Source organism: Oenanthe melanoleuca, chromosome Z (assembly GCF_029582105.1).
Source record: "Oenanthe melanoleuca isolate GR-GAL-2019-014 chromosome Z, OMel1.0, whole genome shotgun sequence".
Classification (NCBI taxonomy): domain Eukaryota; kingdom Metazoa; phylum Chordata; class Aves; order Passeriformes; family Muscicapidae; genus Oenanthe; species Oenanthe melanoleuca.
In genome coordinates, this window is record NC_079362.1 from 12,206,421 (window position 1) to 12,218,048 (window position 11,628).

Here is an 11,628-nt window from a genome sequence, read left to right on the forward strand (position 1 = left end):
GATCACTACTGGACAACAGATCTTGGGGCAAAATCATAAAGAAGCGATAATGCCAAACTCAAAAACCTGAGACAATCAAAGAACTGAAAACCTTCTTAGGAAGGACAGGATGGTGCAGATTGTGGATCTATAATTATGGGCTACTTGTAAAACCACTGTATGGTCTCATTGCAACTGGGAACAGGGACCTTCAGTGGACAAAAAAGGCCACACGAGCCTTCAACCAACTTAAGAAGGCTCTTATGTTGACCCCAGCTCTGGCACTGCCAGATGCAAGTAAACCATTCTTCCTATTTTCCCATGAAAAGCAGGGGATTGCCCTGGGGATACTAGCCCAAGATCTGGGCCCATATTGAAGGGCAGTTGCTTACTTTTCTAATCAGTTAGACATGATGGTCTAGGGCTGGCCAGAATGCCTCTGAGCTGTAGCAGCAGTTGTGCTAAATGCTCCAGAAGCACACAAATTCACCTTGGGCCAGAAAATGGCTGTGCTAGTACCTCACACAGTGTCCACAGTGCTGGAAGTGAAAGGTGGCCATTGACTTTCCCCACAGAGGTTCCTGAAATACCAAGCCATTGTAGCAGTACAAGATGATGTAGAAATATTGGTAACTAACATTGTCAATCCAGCTTCTTTCCTCAGTGGAAACCAAGGGGAACCGGTACACCATGACTGCCTGGAAACCATCGAAGCCACCTACTGCTGCTGTCCAGACCTGAAGGACACCCCCCTTGGTGATGCAGAAACCTGGTTTACTGATGGTGCAGTTATGTCATCAGTGGAAAGCAACATGCCAAGTATGCAGTTACCACCTGCAAAGAGGTAATAGAATTGGGACCTTTACCAGTAGGCACCTCTGCATAAAAGGCAGAGATAATTGCTCTAACCTGTGCCTTGGAAATGGCAAAAGGAAAGAAAATTAACATTTATACAGACTCAAGATATGCATTTAGGGTTGTACATGCACATGGAGCCATTTGGAAGGAGAGAGGACTGTTGAATTTGCAAGGGAAAAAATATCAAACATGCACAGGAAACAACAGAACTACTAGAAGCGGTTCAGCTACCTGAGAAGGTAGCAATCATGCATATCAAGACACACCAGGAAGTGAGCTCAGAACTGGAGGAAGGAAATGAACTGGCAGACAGAGAGGCAAAAGAAACAGAAAAATGTGAGGTAGCAACTGAGGGAGCCTTGATTCCAGATGGACAGATTTCCCTTGAAGGTAAGCCAGTATATAAAAAAGAGGATAGGCAACTAATTAAAAGTCAAAGAGGAAATGCGGGCCAAGTGCAATTATTGTTTAATCCAGAGTGGTCTCTCAAATGCGTTGAATTGCTAATGCAAATTAATATCTCAGAAGTTCAGCCAGTCTGCACTTCTTTCCTAGACACATCCTTTAAGGGATGGATGACATGGCTACAGAAGCAGGCACATTTCAGGAGTAGAAGGGATCTTACTGGAATATTAGGAACAGGATTGAGGGTTTTAAATGGAATTGATTCAGAAATATTAATGAATAAGCAGGCCATGGCAACAAGTGATTTGATAAAACTAGAACAACCCCTACAGTCATTCCTATTGGTGTTAGGAACTAACCAACAGCATATTTCAAAGATGTTACCAAAATGGGAAAAGGAGGAGGACCAAGATCACAAATTAATAATAGATGCACTCCATGTGCAGGATAATATGCCTTTAAATCTCAGCTGTATATAAGCACAATTATGGATAAAATCAATAACTTCTTTGATCATAAGGGAAGGAAATGAAGAAGCTTTCCTGTTTGAGATTCGACAGGTAGTTTGAGATAATACCACGGATTTTGAAAGAAAATTCCAGTCGTGGTGGATCCTGGTAAATTTCACCTATGATGCCATTGATAATGTGGCCACTGCTTTTGTGCTTGCTATCTGTAATGCTGCAATTCATGTCATTCACCTCATTGTTGCACTAGGATTAAACCATGAGGGGACAGTGCTATATACCACTCGGAACATAGAATGTGGACCTGAAAAGTGAATGAGAAATGGCAAACTGCTAACCTAGAATTTTGTATAACACGCGAACAGTAAGGATTTATTTGCAAGAGTAATACAATTGATGCCCAAGGTATATGTCTGGACACTGAACAAGGAGTCTGTCATTTTGAAATTTATCCAAATATTAGTCAAAAGACTATGCTTGTATTTATTGACAAGGCTGCGTATGCCTAAGAACTGCTTGTGCTTTTATAGAAATAGATAATAGCAATTATGTAACATAGTCTGATAAGAATCACTCTAATTTTTGTATTTCCCACTTTACTAAGACTGTTAGATGTGACTTCTCATATTTTACACCCGTTGTATCCCACCAACTTATAAGATCTAATTACACAATGTATCACAAATTATTACCTACATCTATTAGGATGAACCTTACAATGGTAAGACAATTAACCAAACATCATGACCTGACTAAAATCTTGAAAGAGACCTGAGAAAATGGACAAAAAACTCCTGTTACTGCCTATCATGATACAAAAGGGATACTCTAAGCTATTCAGAGGCTGAAACAGGACACAGGTCATCACTGGTGGGATACACTTTTTGGATTGTCACCAACCACAACTGGAACTTTAAACACACTGCTACACCCTGTAATTGTAATATTGATACTAGCTGGTATAAGCTTTGTAGTATCTATTATGATATGTGTTTGGAATTGGAGAATGTTGAAATGCATACCAATTTTAACCTCCTTGTCAAAGGTGCATGGAAAGGCATTGAGAGACACCTATAGTAATAATTGTCTAGCTAGTGAATCCTTGTAGTAAGTAAAAGACTTTACTTTAAATTTCCCTGATAAGGGGGGAATTGAGGAGTAAGGAATAGCTCATCAAAAAACAAGAGAATGAGGAATGTCTGCCATGCTTGCAGAAATCAGGAGGAGAGGCAGACTGGTTTGTGATAAATGGAGCCAGAACCTGCAAACAGGTTGAGGCTATCAGTGATAAGTGATAAATCTAAAACCTTAAACTGGCAAGAACTAATATCAAGGTCTGGAATATGTCCAAAAAGGCTAAGACACATGTTCCAGAGACAAAGTTGAAAAGTTCAAGTACAATGAAGGCAATGAAGCCTTCGTCAGAGACCCCCAACCACCCCTGAATTGGGGAGGCACAAGTGCAAAAGGACTTTTGGTTCATTTTAATAGTAAGTGTGGGTAGGCAGGACTAGGTGGGGTTAGGACATGAATAGGTATTAAGTGTATAGTATAATCCTAGGCTTTTAGGGAACAGAGCAGTAGTTTGAAGTTTCGGTTGCATACTTTTGGGAGGAATTATCCCCGTGCACCTCAGTTGAATAAATACAAAACTACTTTATATCTTTCATTTCTCACAAGTTATAAGTCTTTTCCGAGTATCAATATGACAAAATTTTATTTATTTGGATCTATGTGTGAACACAGTGGGGACTTCTATGGGGAATACCTCTCCATTTTGTCCCAGTTCTTCAGAGGATTGAGCATTGCTCCAAATCCATTTTGAACATCTTCACCATTCATTCAAATTGGACAGGCAAGAGCCAAGGATGAAATACTAGTTGGGTGTTCTGTACTTTAAGAAACAAGACTAAATTGAGATTTATTTTATATATGATGTGTGCATAATAAGGAGTGCAATATATTTTATTTTTACGCATTTTACCCAGGATTATCAGTTAACTAATGCAGGATACAATTACCTGACTCTGAAAACTCTCTCTACCCAACAAGTCATCAATTCTGTGGGAAGCTAGATGGGTGTTGGCAAAGAATCAGGTAAACTAAAAACACTTTAAGTAAATTTTTTAAGCAAACGCATCTGTAATATTGCAAATACTTTGCAAGAAACTAAGGTAGTTTTCCTCTGGATAGGCAGATCAGTTAACGTCAAACACCAAGATGTACTTGAACACAGCAAGTGCTCTGTGACACTTCTGGCTACATTTGGGTGTTTTTTCACAACAGTGTAACTGCATTTTGCCCATATTGTCTGTTTCTTAGTTCATTGTTTTAAAATCTACTTTGCAGGCAGGTGCTGCTGGTGTTGTGCTTTGTGAAGAGTTTCAAACCATTTAACAAAAAGATAATTTCACTTTTTTCATCCCACTTAAAAATAAGGTCGTAAAGTAAAATAGGCTTAAAACTATCGGAACATAGTTCATGTAGTTTGAGACAGAATATGACTTGTGTAATTGGAGTAGGGGATTATTTGGGACAAGTGCTAGAAATTAAGTTTAGTGTATTTGTTAAGAGTCTGATCCCTTGAGTTGTCTGTCCATTCATCAGGAAGGAGAAGTTCTTCCAGGGTGTGGTTAAGAACACCAGAACACTGAAAGATACTTCAGATCCCATCAGAATTTCTTCTGTTGGAGTACCATGAACTCTTTAACATCAATTTCTTCACATTCAAACCTCTGACACACACATTGTAATCAGCCACATTTGCTAAAACTTGTGGGTCAGAAAGGGTGAGGAGTGAGGTTGCAAACTTTCACGGCACATTTTCTGTGGTTTGTTACGTATCATTAATTTCTTAGATCTGTGCTGTTATGTATTTTCTAGGTATTTATATTGCTGCCAACGAGGAGGAGCAACAGTTTGCACTGAAATTGCACCGGCTGGGCAGAACTTCCTTCCCTAACCTGAAAACAAATGTGACTACCACAAGCACAGGCACAAAATGTCCTGGCTGTACTTGTCCCAGATTTCAGCAATGAAGGAGTTTGCCTACATGAAGGTAGGTAGCCACTCACACCAGTGTGAGTGGCCAGCAGTGGTGGGACAGGCTGAAAGATGCCTCTCAGATTGTCTTGATCATGTTGTATTTACAGTACTGGTAGTATTTAGGCTTCATTTTTTCTCTCCCCTAATGGACTTAAATTATACATTTCAGAAAGTTTCAATAAAACATGCTTTGTATGCTTCCCAGTTCCAAAATGAAGCTTTGCCATTGAAATCACATGGAACAGATTCAGGTGTCATGAGAGAATTTAAAATTAATGGTGTTATTTATGGACAGATAATCTGTATATGACGAGTTCTGCAGTCTTCCCTTCAAAATTAATAGTATAAACTGAGAAGCAGCTGTCATTTCTTAAAATTAATGTATTTTTTATTTTACAAAGCTTTCAGTTGTTGCTGTGCTGTTGAGAGAAATCTTTCATATCAAAACTGGTATTTTGATCTAAAAAGGCACACTTAATTCTGCACTGTGAGAAAAGATTTTACTTCCAAGCATATGCTTCTACTTTGGAATTTTGTGGTTTTTTTACCTGCTTTAAAAAAACCCAGACACAGTATAGTAATGAAAGATGATAGCTGAAAATTAGCTATTAATAAAAAAAATAATTTTCCTTTCTCCTTTTGTGCTTTTCAAGAGTAATATATACATTAAATATTACTTTCTTGTAAAAAAAAAAAAAAATATGATGGATTGTCTCAGTGGCCTCCACAGAGAAAGAACTAGCACCATCATTTCAAATCTCTATTGGCCTAGGTGGTCCAGCTGGTAAAGCCCTATGTGATCAGAACTTGTAGGAATGTAACTGTAGGGATCAATTTCCCTGAGCACAGGGTTGGGGGAGGTTTAATTGAGTGCCGAAAAGCACTATTAGCTGAATTGAGTGTTGAAAAGCAGTAATACTTAAATAACAAAGCCTGTATTTATGTTGCTTTAACTTAGAAGTCTTAGAAAAGTTCACTGGTAACAACAGAATGATTAAAAATATAATGAACCCATATGAGGCTGTACCCTTTCCTTTCTCCAATCCCCTGGCTAGCTCCAGACCAGAGATGGAAAGAGAATCCTCATGGTGCTCTGCTCAGTCCGTTTGGTAGCAGAGAAAAACTATGAAAGAAATAGGAGAACTCATATCATTAACAAGTGGCTCAGGGTTTGGTGTCATCGGCAAAATTTTGGATTCTATGATCATGGGTCAACTTTTATGGCACCTGTTCTACTGGAACCGGATGGGATAAGGGCAGAAGGTTTTTAGCTCATGAACTGGCAGACCTTGTTGAGAGGGCTTTAAACTAGGTCTGAAGGGGGAAGGGGATACATCTGGCCTATCTGGAAGCAGACCCAAGGGCGATAAGACTGTGTTGGGGAGAAATCAGTGGCCCAGCTGAGGTGCATGTATACCAATGCATGTACCATGGGTAACAAACAGGAAGAGCTGGAGGCCATGGTGCAACAGCAGAGATATAATATAGTTGCCATCACAGAAACATGGAGGGATGAGTTGCATAATTGGAGCACTGCACTGGATGGCTACAAACTCTTCAGAAGAGACAGGAAAGGGAGAAGAGGTGGAGGGGTGGCCCTTTATTTTAGGGAGGTTTTGGATGTCATAGGTATTGAAACTAAGGATGATGAAGTTGAGTCTCTATGGGTAAGAATTAAGGGGAAAGCCAACAAGGCTGACATCATACTGGGAGTCTGCCATCGTCCACCCAACCAGGATGAAGAAGTGGACAACTTATTCTATAAGCAGCTGGAGAATGTTTCGGGATCATCAGCTCTTGTTCTTGTAGGCGACTTCAACCTACCAGACATCTGCTGGGAGCTTAATAGAGCAGGAAAATGGCAGTCTAGAAAGTTTTTGGAGTGTGTGGAAGATAACTTTTTGTCACAACTAGTGGGGGAGCCCACCAGGGCAGGGACTATATTAGACCTGTTGTTCACAAATAGAGATGGGCTAGTGGGAGATGTGAAGGTTGGAGGACACTTGGGGCACAGTGATCATGACATTATAGAATTCTCAATAATTGGTGACATAAGGAGGAATATGAATAAGATCTCTGTGTTGAACTTCCAGAGGGCAGACTTTGGCTTATTTAAGACACTTATTCAAAGATTTCCTTGGGAAACAGCTCTTGGAAACAAAGGAATCTAGGAGAAATGGATGTGCTTCAAAGCAGAATTCCTGAGAGCACAGGAGTGGACTGTCCCTGTGTGCAGGAAGACGTGTTGACGAGGCAAGCGTCCAGTCTGGATGAGCAAGGAGGTTTTGAATGAACTTAGAAATAAAAGAAAGATGTATCATCTTTTGAAGGAGGGACTGATTTCTCAGGAAATATTTAAGGGAGCTGCTAGGGCATGTAGAAAAAAAATTAGGGAAGCCAAAGCCCAGTTTGAACTTAACTTGGCAACTACTGTTAAAAATAATAAAAAGAGTTTTTACAAATATATTAATGGTAAAAGGAAGGGTATAACCAACCTCTGCTCCTTATTGGATGAGGCAGGCAACCTAGTAACTAACGACGAGGAGAAGGCGGAAATGCTTAATGCCTTCTTTGACTCAGTCTTTAGTGGTAAGACAGCTTGTCCTCAAGACCACTGTCCTCATGGGTTGGTAAGTGGTGCCAGGGAGCAGAATGGTCCTCTTGTTATCCAAGAAGAGGCAGTCAGAGAGCTGCTAGAATGCTTGGATATTTATAAATCAATGGGACCAGATGGGATCCATCCCAGGGTGATGAGGGAGCTGGCAGATGAGCTTGCGAAGCCACTCTCCATTATTTACCAGCAGTCCTGGCTCACTGGTGAGGTTCCAGACGATTGGAAACTGGCCAATGTGACACCCATTTACAAAAAAGATAGGAAGGAGGATCCTAGTAAGTACAGGCCAGTTAGCCTGACCTCAGTACCAGGTAAGATAATGGAGCAGTTCATAATGAGCGCTATCACACAGCACTTACAGGATGGCCAGGGCATCAGACCCAGTCAGCATGGGTTTACAAAGGGTAGGTCATGTCTGACCAACCTGGTCTCCTTCTATGACCAAGTGACACACCTGGTGGATACAGGAAAGGCTGTGGATGTTGTCTATTTAGACTTCAGCAAGGCCTTTGATACTGTCTCCCACAGCATATTCCTGGAGAAGCTGGCAGCGCACGGCTTGGACAGGAGCACTGTGTGCTGGGTTAGGAACTGGCTGGATGGCCGGGCCCAGAGAGTGGTGGTGAATGGTGCTGCATCCAGCTGGCGGCCAGTCACCAGTGGTGTCCCTCAGGGCTCTGTTCTGGGGCCAGTTCTGTTTAATATTTTTACAGACGATATGGATGAGGGCATCGAGTCTTTCATTAGCAAATTTGCAGATGACACTAAGCTGGGAGCTTGTGTTGATCTATTGGAAGGAAGAAGGGCTCTGCAGAGAGACTTAGATAAATTAGATAGATGGGCAGAATCCAACAGCATGAAATTTAATAAGTCTGAGTGCAGAGTTCTACATTTTGGCCATAAAAATCCCCTTCAATGTTACAAGCTGGGAACAATGTGGCTGGATAGTGTACAGGCAGAAAGGGACCTGGGGGTGCTGGTTGACAGCCAGCTGAATATGAGCCAGCAATGTGCCTTGGTGGCCAAGAAGGCCAATGGCATCCTGGCCTGCATTAGGAATTGTGTGGCCAGCAGGAGCAGGGAGGTCATTCTTCCCCTATACTCGGCACTGGTGAGACCACATCTTGAGTACTGTGTCCAATTCTGGGGCCCTCAGTTTAGGAAGGACGTTGATATGCTAGAATGTGTCCAGAGGAGGGCAACAAGGCTGGTGAAGGGCTTAGAACACAAGCCTTATGAGGAACATTTGAAGGAGCTGGGGTTGTTTAGCCTGGAAAAGAGGAGGCTTAGAGGTGACCTTATTGCTCTCTACAACTTCCTGAAAGGAGGCTGTAGAGAGGTGGGGGTCAGTCTCTTCCACCGGGCAGCAACTGACAGAACCAGAGGACACAGTCTCAAGCTACGTCAGGGAAGGTATAGGTTGGATGTTAGGAAGAAATTTTTCACCGAAAGAATAATAAAGTACTGGAATGCTCTTCCCAGAGAGGTGGTGGAATCATAATCTCTGGAAGTGTTCAAGAAAAGGCTGGACATGGCACTTAGTGCCATATTATAGTCTATACTCTGAGTCGAGGTGTTAGGACATAGGTTGGACTTGATAATCTTGGAGGTCTCTTCCAACCTCAGTATTCTGTGATTCTGTGATATGGAAAAAGGCAAAAAACCAAAAGGAGGCTCTCAGTCCCGGGAAAATGTCCAGCACTTTATTCCCGACGAATGTCCAGGGAGAGAGAGCGAGAGAAAGGGATGGCGGGGAATTTCAAACCAAGGGTGAGGGGAGGGGGAAACTGAGCTGCAGCCAATGGGGTTGTGCCAGTAGTGAGAGGCTAAGGGAGAGTTAAACCAACTTCCCAAAACTCCATGGGGTATGAGGCAGTGCTGCTGAACCCTCTGAAATAGTGATTGCAGAGCTGAATCGAGATTCCAGTGGAAAGGTGATGTGGAATCTCTTTTGGAAAAATCTTCAAGCAAAGGCAAAGAAAACCACAGAGAAAGAAAAAAAATCCTTGAAAGAGAAAGGATGCTAATCTTACAGTGACAGGACAGAGGCCAAAATCACACTCACTTGGCAATTAAAAATACACTGGAATTAAACTCCTAGGATTTAAAAATGGCAAAATCACAGATGCTAGAACTGGTTACAATATAATGATAGATCTATTTGCTGTGAGTGTATATAATATTTTGAAAATAGTTACCAGGGACTGGGTCATCAACTGTTTTCCAGTGAAAATAAACCTGCTCTCTTTAACAGTAGCTGAGAGATTATATCTTTTAAAACAAAAATTTAGACATTCAATTGGAAAGAAGATAAAAAATGACTGTTTTGAGGAAAATATTCATGAAAATGTTTATTTTAGACATCTGACATAGAATGTCAGCAGCTAACAAATCCAAATGAAAATGAAAATAATCTGGAATAAGCCGGTCAAGACATAACGAAATAACCAACCAACCAACCAAGAACCCACAAACAGACAAACTGAAGACACTGCGATAACTGAAGCTGTTTTCAGGGCTTTGCCAGCTGTCCCTGCCTAGTTGGTGGCCTCCGGTTATCCTTCCAAGTCTGTCTCCGTGGCTGTGACTGCTCCTGGGGCTGGTCCCGCTTCTCAGAATGAATTTTGATTCCTTATTTTAAGCAGGATTTCTTCCTATAGATCTGCTGATCCTCACTCAGTTTGATTTCTGCTTTGTCCTAATCCATCTCTCTCTCATTGAGTGGAGGGATCTTGTGCGGGAGAGCTGTGTCAAAAATCTTACAGAATTCCAGGTAAGTCAGCAGGCAGCTTTGACTCATATTCCAGGATAACCATGTGGTGCACAGCACCCACTTTCTCAGAAGCTTTTCTACATCATGGCTGTGGCAGGATTTCCTGTGTGTGGAAATGCTGCCAAAATGGTCCTCGGGCTCCAGGGTCCCTCAGTGGTGGGGTATTGGCATCAGGCAAAGACATTAGAAGGGGGAGAAAACAGAACCTAGGGAGTTTGTCAGAGAAATAGAATTTATATAAAAAAGAGGATAGGCAACTAATTAAAAGTGAAAGAGGAAAATATAATCGAGAGGGATGGACTGTTACTAAAAAAGGAAGAGGCAGGCTAGTCATCCCCTCTAATTTGTTGTGGTCACTGGTAAAGGAAGTGCACCAGAAAACACATTTAACTACTTAATTGAAAGAATTTTTGCTAGGAAATTATATGCCACTGCCACTCAAGTGACTCGGCATATTTATTTCCTTTTTCTTGGCTAAAGGGTTCCTGGAGTCTCACTAGTGCCACCAGCAGGGTGGTGTCTTGCTGGGCTAAAGAGACTCCTGGGATCTAGGGCCTCTCCTCTTTGGTCATGATGGGAATCCCTGAGAGAGTGGTCCCTGCCCTGGCCAGGAGCAGAGGGGCTGTAGATGCTGCCCTGGGCAGACGGGTCTGCCACTGCTGCCTGCTCTGGCTCCTCCTGGGGCTCGTCCCGCTCTGCCAGGTCAGGCACGGGCTGGGGACAGCTGTGGCTCCCTTGGAGGCTGGCCTGTGACATTCCAGCTTCCTGCTCCACGTTGAAGCTTGCAGGGCCAGTGGCAGGAGTCTTCTTGTGGGAGTTAGAGCAGCTGGAGCCGCTGGAGCTGGTGCTGGCACAGGCCTGGTGTCCCCTGTGTCGTGATGGAAGCACAGCAGCTCTGCGCCTCCTCGCTGCGCTGCCCACCATGGCGCCGATGGAGCCGTGCACAGCAGTGCTGTGTGCCCGCTGAGGAGAGGCTGCAGCAGCTCCAGCCAGGCCTCTGCATCTGGACACGGCACAAAGGCTGTGCAGGGTGGAGGCCTCTGCAGCCTCTGCCCTCCGCCACTGGTCCCCATAGATTTCTGCCAGCCTCTGGCACAGCCAGGGCCGCACAGGATCCGGGAGGTGCTGCGGTTGTTGGAACAGTCCTGCCCACACCTCGGGCTGGAGGCCACCCACAGGCTCTGGCCCTGCAACCCCCTGCTCAGCTGGGGACAGTGCTCCCTGAGGAGAAGACGGAGGAGACATGAAAGTGTCATGGAGGCTATTTTTGGCAAGGTGGAGGGGAGCTCTGCCTGCCTTGCTGTTGGTCTCTAGTGATTCTTCAGGGGAGCTGATGGCAAATTGTACGCAGTCCTGTCCACCCCGCTCAGAACACCTGACACTCTCTAGTGGACTGCTGCAGGGATTTTTCTTTGCCCACCGCAGGATGCAGCCCAGGCAGAACTGGTGGTGACAGGGCAGAGCAGCAGCCATGTCATTCTGAGCGT